We start from the raw sequence: 13408 nt of genomic DNA on the forward strand, positions 1-13408 counted from the left end.
GTAAGGGACCTTCAATTTAAAAAAAGAAAAGAAAAGAAAAAACAATAAAAAGGCTAATTAACAATGTGAAAAAAAAGAATTCTCCACATAAAGAGTAAACCTAAGGTATTAGAAAATCAGAAATGTTCATCTGCTCTGTAAAAGAATTAAAAATCATTACTGAATAAGCATGACGCCACAAGAGTAAGTAACATGTGCCCCTAAACAGTCTTTTTGTTTTCTTCTTTTCTCCTGTAGAAATATGGGAAAACTCTGCAAGAAGCAGTCAGGGGATCCCTGCTGAAAGGGGTTCCTGCTGAGAGACAATTTATGCTGGGAAGGACCAGGTGAACTCACCTCTGACTCTTCTGTAAAACAGAATTTCACCAGAGATAATGAGAGATCTAAGAAAAGAAAATTCAAATTACTATGGGCTCATATTTTTGCATCCATCATATGTTTAACAGTGACCTTGAACATGTTTACCTAAGGCTGTGTGCCTATCAGCTTCTCCCCTTTCTTTGCTTAAACAGACCAAGCCAAAATTAGGGGAAGGGAACCCATTTTTAAACTGCCAAAACTAAAGTTCCCAGCCCTCACATCTTTTCTCTGTTCTCTCTTTTAATAACATTTGCTACCTACTGCTGCCTGCTGTGTCTGAGGACACAGACTCAGAATTAAAGGCTCCCTGCCTTTAAATTTTGTAATTAGCAAAGGGAAACCAATCCAATCAACACCCTAGATGGGAAAAGAACCATTGCTCTAATAAAATGGTATTTATTTGTTTGTTTGTGCAGTACTGAAAGTTTAATCTGAGGTCTTCACACATGCTGGTTAGATCCCTAGACAAAGTAACATGCTTTTCAATCGACTACTAGATTTAAACATGGTAATTGCGGCGACTTTTCAAACCAAAGTGTAACAATTTATTTTATATTTAAAAATAATAAGTCGTTGTATGCATAGTTATTTCCCTAGAGAGTTGCATCTTGTCTTCTTGGTGAATTTGGCATTTCTAAGTAATTTGAAGAAATGTTAATGATTTGGTATGAAGAAAGTCAAGATCTGAATCCAAAAGCCAGGATTTGGATCCCACTCTCACCCCATATTACAAGTTCAGGGGATCTAAACCCTCTGCATTCTTTCCATGGCAACAAGCATAGACTTACCTCACAGGTTTCTTTAAAGTGGACAAGCAGACACAAGTTGTTTAGAATAGCTCTACAGAAGGAGACATTGGACTCTCTATGGTTGCTGTTAAGAATGCCCATCCAATTATCACATTCTTTTCTCTAAAGCCCGTATTCCATCATAGTTGATGCCAAGTTTAAAACTTTGACAGGGCACCCTCTCAACTAGATGCTTGGGGTCTCAATCCCTTGAGTGATAACCTTGAAATCATATTTACTTTTGTTATTGATTTTGACATATATAGGTATCATAACAGGCTTTTATCAAAAGTGGAAGGACTATAAAACTCTAGTGAGTGAAAATTTAATTATAAAAACACTTGATTGGCAATCTTACTCAATTATCTCATACGGAAGTTATAAAGACTGACAAAAAATTATGACTCTAAATAACTAAGTTAAATTTTTTCCAAAATAGGCAAGTGTCCACTAACTCAAGGATTCTCAGGGTTTACTACAAAACACAAATCCATCGCCTAACAATACTAGGAATAGCAGCTGTAAATATGATGAAACTCAAGCCCGGTACAGAACTTTCCAGCTCTGTTTCGCTATGTCTTTATATGCCATTGTGGCTGATAGTCACAGTCTTGTACTATCTCCCTAATTTTTCTACCTCAACCCAGGTGGAAATGGCTCCATCAAGCAACTGAGCTGAAATTAGAGGGACTTCATTACACTCCTACATGAATAAGCAGAATAAATGCACGCACTGCCAAGAATCTTACCACATAAGACATTTAAAAGAAAAAAAAAAAGATTTGTCAGGTTGGCGAACTTAAGTTCTCTTTAAGAGGAAAAAGTATATTATCTCTCTTTACAGATCTTTCTACAAATTCTGTTATGTATTTCAAATGATTTATGTTTAAATTTATTCATTTAAACTTAAAGATTCTCTTCATGTCTCAGACATATATGGTTAGCTAATACATAAAAGGTTTTTAGGATTTTGTTGTTGATGATTGTTTGTTTCTTGAACTAAGAAGGAGATACAGGGCTTTGAACTTTGTGAAAGATAGGAGGAGAAATTGGCTTTGACACCTGGATGCTAGGACTTGATTCAAGTACTTTAGAGGAGAAGTAAGTGCTTTCTGAAGCTGAGAGATGTCTTGAAGCTCTGCTGCCTGGTTTTAATATCCCTGCATGAAGCATGCTGGATCTGACAAACTTCAGGTACTTCTTTCTATAGTAACCTACTGCCTGGATACATTAGCTTATCGTGATAGTTAATACATCAATTTTCTTTTCATATTTGTAGGAAACTCTCCAATTGTTTATTAAGAAGCTAGTTTCTCTAACTTTTACTATTAGTTCAAAACTTGGTTCATTAGTTCTAATGTTTTGAAATTCTTAGCGATAGCATCTTTCCTGGTAAAATAAATGTGTAATTATGAAAAACCCTGGGGATAATCTCTAAGCTTTGATGTTGTTTCCTCTAAAAATGAAAAACAGAGTATGAAACTGTTAAGAAATCTCCTCCAAGCTAATCCCAAGAAATACCAAGAAAAGCATAGCATAAAATGGCCCTAGCACCACTCAGAGATCCCAGAAACTAAGCCACCTATCAAAGAGCATACATAGGCTGATCCTAGGCCCAGGTACACATGTATCAGAGGACTGCCTTGTCTGGCCTCAGTGGAGAAGGATATGCCTAAACCTATAGAGACTTGATGCCCCAGGAAAGGGGAATGCTGGGGATAGAGAGGTGAGGTGAGGTGGGAGAGGGTGGGTAAGTGAGAGGGGAGGGGAGGTGGTTGGGGAAGCACCCTTTCAGAGGGAAAGGAGAGGGAAGATGGGGTGAAGAACTCTGGGAGGGGGGACTGGGAACAGGGGCAATATATGAAATGTAAATAAATAAAATAATTTAATTTACAAAATGGCCTTAGCACAACTTTCTGATCGGACCTCAGGAAACCCGGTCTCCATGAGATATGGGAAACTTTAAGGCAAGTTTCCCATGGGATGTTTTATCTCAGCACGTGATTTCTCTTCAAATGCATCCTACAGCAGATTCTCATAGCCAATAAGTCAACTGATTTCAAGTTGACATCATGTCATGTATTTTTGTAAATTATCTGCTTGGTCTAAGCATGTGCACATTGGATTTAAGTGATACATATAGCTAGTGGAGACTAGAAGTCAAGAAAATTAGGGCAAGAGTAAACCTACCTCTTAGAATTTCACTGGGAAAAAAAAATAGATTCTTCAAAAAGCCTATTATGACATTTGGACATTTACATGTAAAAAATGAATTTAAAGCCCTTCCTTATTCTATATACAAACATTCATTTATATAAGTCAAAGACAGAATCAGAAAAGTAAAAAGACAACACACAACTTAAGAGCAGGCCAGACCCACTCTCTCACTGACTGTTTTGCTCAATATGCTCTTGCTTCCACTCATATTTTATCAGAGGCAAAACCTTTGAGGCCCACCCAACTTGAGAACCAAACAAAGCTATGAGCTAAATAAATCTCTTTTGTTTATAAAGTTAGGTTGACTCAGTTATTTCATTGCAGTAACAGAAAATGGATTAATACAGTCCAAGAAATAGGGTTCCTGGATCATATGATAATTCAATTTTCTTTAGGAAACCCAAGACTAATTTCAGTATGACTATACCAACTTATAGCCTTTCTTGTTATTTTTAAGGTAGCACTCACTTTGTATGTCATTTCCCTGTGTAACTATTTATTCATCTTTTTTAAAAACTTAAATTTAAATACTACTTTATTTAGAAATATTATTTTTAAGTAAAATAGTAATATGGCAAAGGAAAAGAATATAGAAAGAAATGAAAGACACATAGAAGAAAGACTAAAATATTGCTTTTGCTATAAGTTATGATGTCAGTATTTAATTAATATAATAGTTTTAACCTAAAAAGGTTTTGAAAGTTTTATTAACTATTTTAATAGTGCCTGAGATACAAAGATTACAAAGCATGGCACCATCAAAAATTTTATAATACAGTTTTTAAAAAAGGATGTGTGGGAAAAAAATCAATAAACTGGTTTAGAACTTGATTATGCTCTGTGATAGTTAACAGAGGTCATCGGCTTAAGGTCCCAGAATTGCCTCCACTTCTGCACATGCCTATGAGGAAATTATGTGGACCAAGTTTCTTTAGATGGGAAGATCCATCTCAAATGTAGGATGTGTCATTCAGGGGGCTGACATCCTGGACTGCCTAAAAAGAAGAAAGCTAGCTGAGCTGTCATTACTCGGCTTCTCACTGTGGACACAACTTGGCCAGTAGCTGCACATCCCCCACCATGGCTTCCCTACCCTGACAGACTTCCTAGAGATCTAACCCTTTTTACCTTAAGTCCCTTTTGTTAAGTATGTTGTCACAACAACAGGAAAAGAAAACAATGTACCTGGGCATAGGTCATAGTTTGAACACAAATGATAGACTAGTCAAATGCCCCAGAGTATAGAAATGGAGAACAGGAATTGCTCAAAGTAAAGTGGAAATACCTTTTAGCAGAATTGGTATTTCTAAGAGAATATTTGGAAAAAGGAGTTTGCAACCAAGGCCAGAGAGACCTCTGGAGTTTTAGGGCTACTGAAGGAAGCATTTGCTGAATGTGAATTGAGAAACTTAAAGGAAGGTGAGTTAAAATGAGTAATTTCCTCATTTACCATACTTGTTTTAAATATTTAGAATTGTACTAGGAGTGGGGTGACCAGAAGGAAAATGATACATTTCTTACCTTTGAGAGACTTGCAAGGTGGTGGGTAAGGTATTAGCATATACTTTCAGCAATGTGACAGGCATTAAAATAGGTGCAAGGCAAGATGTGAGAGCCCAGAAGAACATTTGCATAACTCTAACAAGGGGGTAATAGAGAATAAATGTCAGGCAAGCGCCAAGACACAAAAGCATGCCCATCTACTAAGCAATGGGATAAGAATTACAGGTAACCCAGCAAGGAGTTAATAGCATTAAATAGCTCTAAATTTAAGCAGGTAGAGTCTTTTGTTTGTGTGCCTGGAGTATAGTATCTTCATGGGTGATGGTAAAACAAGAGACTGGCAAAGTCAACAGAACCTAAATGACACTGGATCATCAGTTATAGCTTAAGAGCTCTGGATTTTATTCCAAGATCAGTGGGGATCCATGAACTACCTTAATCAAGAAATAAGAATACATCAGGTTTTGCTTTCAGAAAGATTACTTAAATGGGTTAAAGAATTGAACTGACCTTCCTTAATGACTGTTTGTGACAGACAGAAAACCTTTCCCTCAGGAGAGCTGAAGACCTTGACTTGAAGCTAACTAAATGAATGAGACTCAAAATCATTTTCAAAATGGACGGCAAAGTGCTGCCACTGAATGCTAAACTCACTGTGATAGTACTGCCATCACAATCACTAACAAAATGGAATACATAAGAGCTGCTTGCTCTGCATGCTCCCCTTTGAATCCAGCTGGATTCAAAGCACGGGCTACTGTAATTACCAAATCCCAGGTCTCCTACTTGAGATCTCGGCACTGAACACCATGAGATGTCAGATCTCTGGGCTCGGCCGTACGATGATTGGATCTGTAAAACAGAAAGTCTCCAGTCAAGTTATCGTAGCCTGTAAAGGCTGGGCTTTCAAGCAGATGGCCACCTCACTTGGCAATGCAGTTTATGATGCATTGACGCAGGAAAGAATCAACACCGAGAACATTGTCCAGCACCTCAGGAAATAAATGGTCTTGGGTGTGAGCAGTGCTGCTGAAGAAGGGAAGTCAAGGTTGACTATTTAGGAGTGCCAGCTACAGAACAGAAAAGCATCAAGGAAGAAGACGTAGAGGGAGAAGATTCCTCAGACAAAACTATAATCTTAACTAGTACTGGTGAAAAGGGAGTTACTGCTGATAGAGGAAATTAATGTACTTTGGATACCCTAATGGATAAACTTTTAATGATATAGAAATTGTTTTATTGCATATTTTGTCTTCCAGTAACACTAACCAAATGAAATAATATATTTATAAAGTTTTTAGTTATATTCAATGAAGTAAATCAAAACCACTGACTTCTATTGGGGGGGGGAGGGCGGGATAAGTATGTATTACAATTTCCGAAAATAAGGTTATATAGTGAGAAAAATATTAAATAGTTAACCTTTTCAGTAAATCATCAGATACTGCTTTTCCCGGCAGTTAATTGCTGAGTTAATGGCCATGCCAGTAGTTAATGAGTTACTTATGTAAATCTGTAATTGGTGTCACTATGTAGTATCTATAGAAAATATTTCCCTACATGTAGTTTTGTGGTAATAGCTGTTGTAATTGAGCCAGTCTGGACTTCAAACTTACGTAAGGAAGATAGACTTCTGTTTATTCCATCATCACCATGGCAGGCACCATGTGAATTTCTTAGGAATGGCAATGGGAGGAAGAAGTGAGCCCTATCTCTTCTCAGCGGAGATCTGGTGGTCAATCAGCACAGGCTTTCCAGGTTTTGATCGACAGGCACATACTCCCTCTGGCTAAGGCTTCAGAGAAGCAGCACAAAAGCCTCATCTGTGCTGACTGCTTCCTCACAGCTCCCTCAGGTTCTATAGGACCTTTGTGGACAAGACAAAACCTCTTATTGTCATCCCTGGCATTTGGGCAGGGATGAGCCTTCCTTTTCCTTTGTGTTTGTGTGTAGAGAGTCTGGATGGCCTTATCTGCTCAGGGGCAGGGGCTGTGAAAAGGAGATTCCTCTAGTTCCAAACACACATCTGTCTTAATAGATTCTTTTCACCTAAGCAGCTCTGCCTAACTACTGCCATATGGCCTGAAAATTCCACTCTCCTTTTAATTCTGCTATTCTTAACACAAACAACTGAGCAACTGCAACATGCTTTCTGACATGCTTGTACAGTTGTAAAACAGAGACAAGTAATTCCTGACAGCTCAGAACACTCTATTTAGCTGAACATGGTCTACATAATGTAGTAGATAAAATATTAGCTGTGATGTGATAGGAAAGTGCTGAGGACTAGCATCATCAACCATGGATTCTTTTGTACTTGGAGGGTGAGTGTATAAGTGTTGGGAAGGCTACATGTACACATGTGAGTTTGGGGAAGTGTATATGCACATGATTTATGTAGAGGACAGAGGATGTCAGGTGTCTCTCTCAATTTTTCTCCAGATTAGTTTTTAAAGGCAGGGTCTCTCACTAAACCTGGATCTCATTGGTTTAGCAAAAACAGTTGACCAAAGAGTTCTGCCATGGATATTCTTGTCTCTGACACCTACAATCACCAGGCAATAGGTGCATGTTATGGAGCTTGGCTTTTTATATAGGCCTTGGGATCCAAACTTGGGTCTTCTATGTACACATCAAGCACTTAGCTACAGGACCATTTCCCTAGCTCAATCTTGGGTTCAATTACCCATGGTGCAGATTGATTTTAACTTAAAGTGACTGAATTGAGCAGTCAGTTCCCATATTTGACTAATGTCTAAAATGCAGGACCCTGTTGAAGGCTTTGAGATTAATTCCTGAAATACTGTATCAGTTTCTGAGAGTTATACAAACAGAACATCATGAAGCTGCCCAGGACCAAGGAACTGTGACATGGACAGGGACCACAGTGCAGCTTCTTTGATGACAGAATTCTCTTAGGAAACACCATCCTTCTCCTTCATCATCTTCCCCTAGTTCACTAATCCTTGGCTACCCCATGATCATATATGTTACCCTAAGACTCTGTAATACTTCACTCTGTCAGCAACTTCCAACTATCTGTTCCAAGCTGTAGATAACCTCCTGTTAATCCTAATGGTTGGTTCTTTGGTTGCTTCTGCCTATACACCTGAGTGAGTTGGCGCTAACCCACACAAATTATCCTCATGTTTTCATGGTGGGCATTTTATCAAGTGAGCCCATCTCTCCAGCCCCCTTCATAGTATTATTCCTTGAACATCACTTATTGGTATACCTCACCAGGGAATTGAGCTTTTTGAAAGCAAAGACTCTATCCTTTGGCATAAACCAGACTAAGAACTTTAATGAATTTTCAAAAGTATTTAAATAAACTGCTAGATTAATGTTTATTATAGGAGTTGAATAATAACATGCAACCTCCGTAGAATTTTACCCTAGCTATGGACAGCAAGGGACTGACTTGATATTGGCTTGCCTCCTGATTATTATAGTCCATTGTTCTCCACTGAGTAAGAAAGAAACTAATGGAAACAAACAATTGGTAAAATTCAAGGTATTTTGTTCCCTATAAGATAGCATGACAATATGTCAGTCATAGAGAGAGCCTTTCAAGAGTCATTGAACTGAGAGCTATTATGAATTAAAAATCTCTGTATATAGCAACTTTAATAGGTAAACATATGTTAGGCAAAGGATAGCTTTTTATGCCCCAAATGGAGATGAAAGCAATAATATTTGAAGAAAAATAAAATACTGGTGAGGTGTCTTTAAAATTCATTTGCCATGAACTGTACTGTTTTAGTTAATGGCGGCAACAGAGTGCAAATCAATTGCTCAGCCTGTGGTGTACTCTGCTTACTGCAAAAGTTTGAGCTTCCTGTATTTTAGAGTAGAATCCTGTGAACACTCTAAAATATTTTCTGTAAATACAGACTTCCACCTGAATGACAGAGTATAGCCATTACCAGAGTTCATTTTCCAAAGAAAACTCACTATTAGAGAGAACATGGGCCCCCAACAAGGCTTGGTGCAACACCACAAGTGCAAACAATTTGTTTCAATCCTCACACATGTGTAAGACCTTGAACGAGTCCAAGAAGACCTCGCTCCTCCATCTTATCCACAGGCTCAGTTCAGCCACCATTTGGCATCCTGCTGCATTTTCTTCATGCTAGAGTTTTACTTTGTGATTTAATCCAGCTTAAACCTTCCTTATTTAATTTAAAAGTCCTAAATTTAGGCATTGTACATTCTCCTTTCTTCCTCTTTGGTATATATTCCCTAGTCTAGCTTGCTTCTTCAGTTTATGTTTCTAATCTAACACTAGCTAACCCTACAGGCTACCACATACAGGATGAGTCCAGTAAATGTGGGCCTGGAAGTGACATGTGGAAGGTAAAAGAGAATGGGCATAAGTCTATCAAAAAAAGAATCGTGATAGAATGGGGTCAAGGATAGAGTGAATTCCAAGAGGATTGATCATTACATGTCCTTGAATGGAGGTCATACGTGGTTTTCTATGAGTAAATTTCTTATACGTAACGGTACCTGTCAGACCTCAGCAGCTTCAGTGAAGGGGAAGTGGGAAATGAGCCAGTGGAGTCAGTGAAATGCCCAGCTCTAAAGGGAGGGGTGGAGGGAAATGGAGGGACCTGTGACTGCTTATTTATTTTGATAGAAAGCCTCTCTATACTCACTGAGAAGACAAAATACGGAGACATTTAAAAGCCAAAAGATATCTTTGATGGCACAATACTATGCTATGAGAAATAGTCCTTTTAAAAACACTTATTTACTGTTATTTCAACTGTACAAAATTACAGGGTGTAATGCAATAATTCAAGTATATAATATATAGTCATCAATTTGGTGGAACTAAGATATAATTCTAGTCAGGTAACTTTCAAGTCAAGCACTTGGGAGGCAGAGGCAGGCAGATTTCTGAGTTCGAGGCCAGCATGGTCTACAGCATGAGTTCCAGGATAGCCAGGGCTACACAGAGAAACCCTGTCTCAAGTCAAAATGATGTTTTTTTTATCTCACTCTCCCTTTAACCTAAATGACACAGAACAAAGTTCACATCCTTTCGTTCTCCATGTAGTCCTTATTGTTACTGTTGACTTTTCACAACTTGAATGTAACGTGAAGAATCTAATTCTTCTGCCATTTCTGCCTCAATATTCACTTCTCGGGCTCTATAGTACAGTGTATTTCATCTTCCTTTGTCCCTTGCAGCCCCTTCTCTGTTTTCTTCTATCATGATTTCCAACTTTGGTCCTTGCACCCAGTAAGTATTCACAACCCTATGAGTCCTGGTTCATAAGTAAAGAGTACCATAAGTAAAGAGCACTAATGGAGTGTGTTGTAGTGGAAAGAAACAGACCTTAAAAATTCTCATGTTGGCATTCTAGTGCCTGCACTTATGATCTCTGTGACCGTAGACAAGTTACTTACCCTTCCTGTTAAAAATGATAACAGAAGCTCTTAGCTGTCATGTGTCTTAAAATAATTCAGTGAATTAAGGTGTCTAGGATAACACCTGACCTATTTAAGTTTAGTGTCATGTAACTTTTCAAACAGAAATATCAAGTTTATTTGTACTGAATTAATTAACTGCTTACTACACTTCAATCATGCTCAGGAACGTATTTACTGGTAAGTGTTAGATGCAGAGACTATAAGCTTCCAATGTAGAATACAATGAAAAGCAAATATATGTCAGACCACCCAGGTATCTGATACCTTCTCAATGAATGTGGTTGTTATGATTCCCTAGGTGAAGAAAACATCCCAAACCCCTGCTGGGAAAGCATCCTTAATTAGTAGAGATGTGGATGATTAGCAAAAACTCCCATCTTCTAAAGGGTCATTCAGAGTGGGTAATGACATGTTGAAGAGGCATACTCATCTAATAGCTTTTGAATCAAAACAAGGACAGCCCCTCTGACAGAGTCTGTCAGAAGGCATGAGTTATCACTACTAGTACACACCACATGCTTTCCTATTTCTTTTTTTGTCTCCAGGTAAGATCGTGGATTCCTTGTGCAGATAACCAGCAGAGGTTTTGATCTTTAGATTGATCACACAGGTAAATTTGTCCAACATTCTAGTCATCCAGATGTATCCTCTAGCCTCTGGGGGATTTTGTTTCTCTGTGTATGAGTTTGCCCTTATAGAATATTATGTCAATTGGATTTATATAGTATGCCTCTTGCACTTAGTATATTGTTTCTGAGATTGAGCTATGTTGGATGTGTGACCAACATGTCCTGCCTTTTTATCACTGAAAATGTTGCATTTGTGGGTAGAGAACAATTTGTTTATGTAGCCATAAGTAAGTGATGGGCATGAGGAATGTTCCCAGCATTTCACTCCTACATACAAACTATTAAGGACATTTGCAGTATGTCTTCTGTGAACTCATGTCCTCTTCAGTTTTGAGTGAACACTTAAGGGCAGGAGTTTTGAGCATCTGGAAAGCACCTTGTAAAAATGTTACCACAGAATTTCCTGGTGTAATCTGGTCATTTTATATCTCTGTTAGTGGTGTGTAAGCCCCAGTTTTCTGCATTATCACCAACAGTTGGTACTATCAGTAGGCAGAAATTGAAAAGTTTACTAATTCTGGTAGATTTGTATTACTATCTAAATATAGCTTAAATTTGTATTTCTCTATTGACTAGCAATGTGCTCTTTCTATGTACTTAGTATAAATGTGTGTGTGTGTGTGTGTGTGCATTCATTGGTGAAATCTGAACGCTTTTATGTATATTTAAAGCAGGATTTTTGTTGTCTAACTCTCCATTTTTATTGTTATTATCAAGTTAAAAATGCTTTTCATAAATTCTCAATACGTCCCCTTGTCAGATACATGTCTTCCAAGTTCAAATGTGCATTCTGGTCTTATTAGCATTAAAGAAACTCATTCTGCTATTTTAAATTCTTTTTTTGTGATTCCCAATTTCTTATAGGAATTTTGGCTCAAATGAAAATGTGACTTCATTTTCCAAGCTCTGTAAGCCCACCCTATTTCACGCTTATGTTGATCGTTAAAGCTCCTTTCTTTCGGTGTGCAGAAAAGTTATGGTTCCTGGAATTTCTGTTCATACATGCACTGGAGTGGTAAACATAATAATCTAGTGGCTAGGTTGCATAAGCAAGCACCATCTCCTTTGTTCATCCTGGGTTTTGCCCTGCTCTACTTCTGTTGTATGAGGGATGAGATAAATTATAAAGCACAGAATAAATGCACCTGCATTCTTTTATTACTACTTATATTTACTATTTATTATGAACCACAAAATATCTGCACTTGTCTATCATGTATTATGTTCTAAGTCATATGCTGATTTCATATGACTTAGTAATCTCCAGAGGTACTATGGATCTTGCCTTCAATCTTCTCCTCTGTGTAATTTAGCAGAAGACCTTAGCTCTACCAGGTACTCATCAAATGCTTCTTAGATGAGAAGTGTGCATGCTTTTAGTATGCCGCCCCTGTCTACGACCTAGAACTATTCACACTACAAATAGTTTTCCCCTCTTGATGAGGACATATACTGGCTGGTGATATTTACTAGCAGAATTTGGCCTCATGTGGTATGTGGTCGAATGTCAATGGGGTCTTCCATGGTTAGAATTAAAATAGTTTTGAGACTATTTTGCTGTGGATCTGCCACTTAGGTGTAGCTCAGAACTCAATTCCACATTAAGAAACAATCAAGAAGGCTGCCTTCTTGAGCCTTCTTTGTGGATTAATTCAAAACACAGTAAATGTGCATAATGATTTCATCAGAATGAGGTTCTTCCAGAGAAAGGAAATCCAGACCTCACACAGGCAAACATTCAGGTGCTTTCCTCAGCGTCTTACTTTTCTTTACCCCTACCTACTACCAACCATTGTAGTTTTATATTCTAATTTTTTTGTTTTTTCTTCCCCAGCCTACCAAGTCCATGTTGGCCAAGGCTTCTAGCAGAGCTTTCTGAAGTCACTCTTCCCTGCCTTCTCTTCCCTTCCCCATTGTTTCATGTTCAATTATGGACCTCTGTCCTCTCTTCCTCTTCATTAGTGTTCTGTTGCCAATCACATCTGGCTGAGTGATGGTCAGCAAATCTCTGTATGCCTTTGCTCAGTTTCTTCTCTAGCATTTTAATATCACGATGCCTGGTAATCCTTTAGTAACAATAGCTGTGGTTCATCTTTAGATCTTTATAGTTATCTTGCTTTTAATACAAATGCAACATTCATTTACCTGAAATGATAAGAAATTCTCCTCCCTTTTGTGTCTGGTTGTTATTAACTCTATAGTCTTAGTTCATTTGCTACGTACAAATTATTTTTTCTTTAATCATATCCATCTGTATTCATTTTTAAAAAATATCTATTTTCCTACCATTTTCTTCACTCCTAGTTTATACTGAATGTTTAAATACAATGTTCAATATAAATTAAAAAATTATGACCTCTGGGAGACTAGAGAGATGGCTCAGCATTTAAGAGTATTGGTGCACTGCCTTCTTTTCCAGAAGAACCAGGCTCAATTCCCAGCACCCACATGACAGCTCTGTAACTTCAGTAC

The 13408-nt window shown here is 37.9% G+C and overlaps 1 long non-coding RNA gene across 1 annotated transcript; it reads left to right on the top strand.

The window, feature by feature from the left end:
- Positions 1 to 66: 66 nt before the first annotated feature.
- LOC116098023 lies at positions 67 to 10920 on the top strand. The gene is made up of 3 exons (XR_004121669.1): positions 67 to 105; positions 238 to 326; positions 10853 to 10920. It is a non-coding gene; the product is annotated as an uncharacterized LOC116098023 (long non-coding RNA).
- The last annotated feature ends 2488 nt before the right edge of the window (positions 10921 to 13408 follow it).

The sequence above is a fragment of the Mastomys coucha genome, unplaced genomic scaffold (genome assembly GCF_008632895.1).
Source record: "Mastomys coucha isolate ucsf_1 unplaced genomic scaffold, UCSF_Mcou_1 pScaffold20, whole genome shotgun sequence".
NCBI classification, from domain to species: Eukaryota; Metazoa; Chordata; class Mammalia; order Rodentia; family Muridae; genus Mastomys; species Mastomys coucha.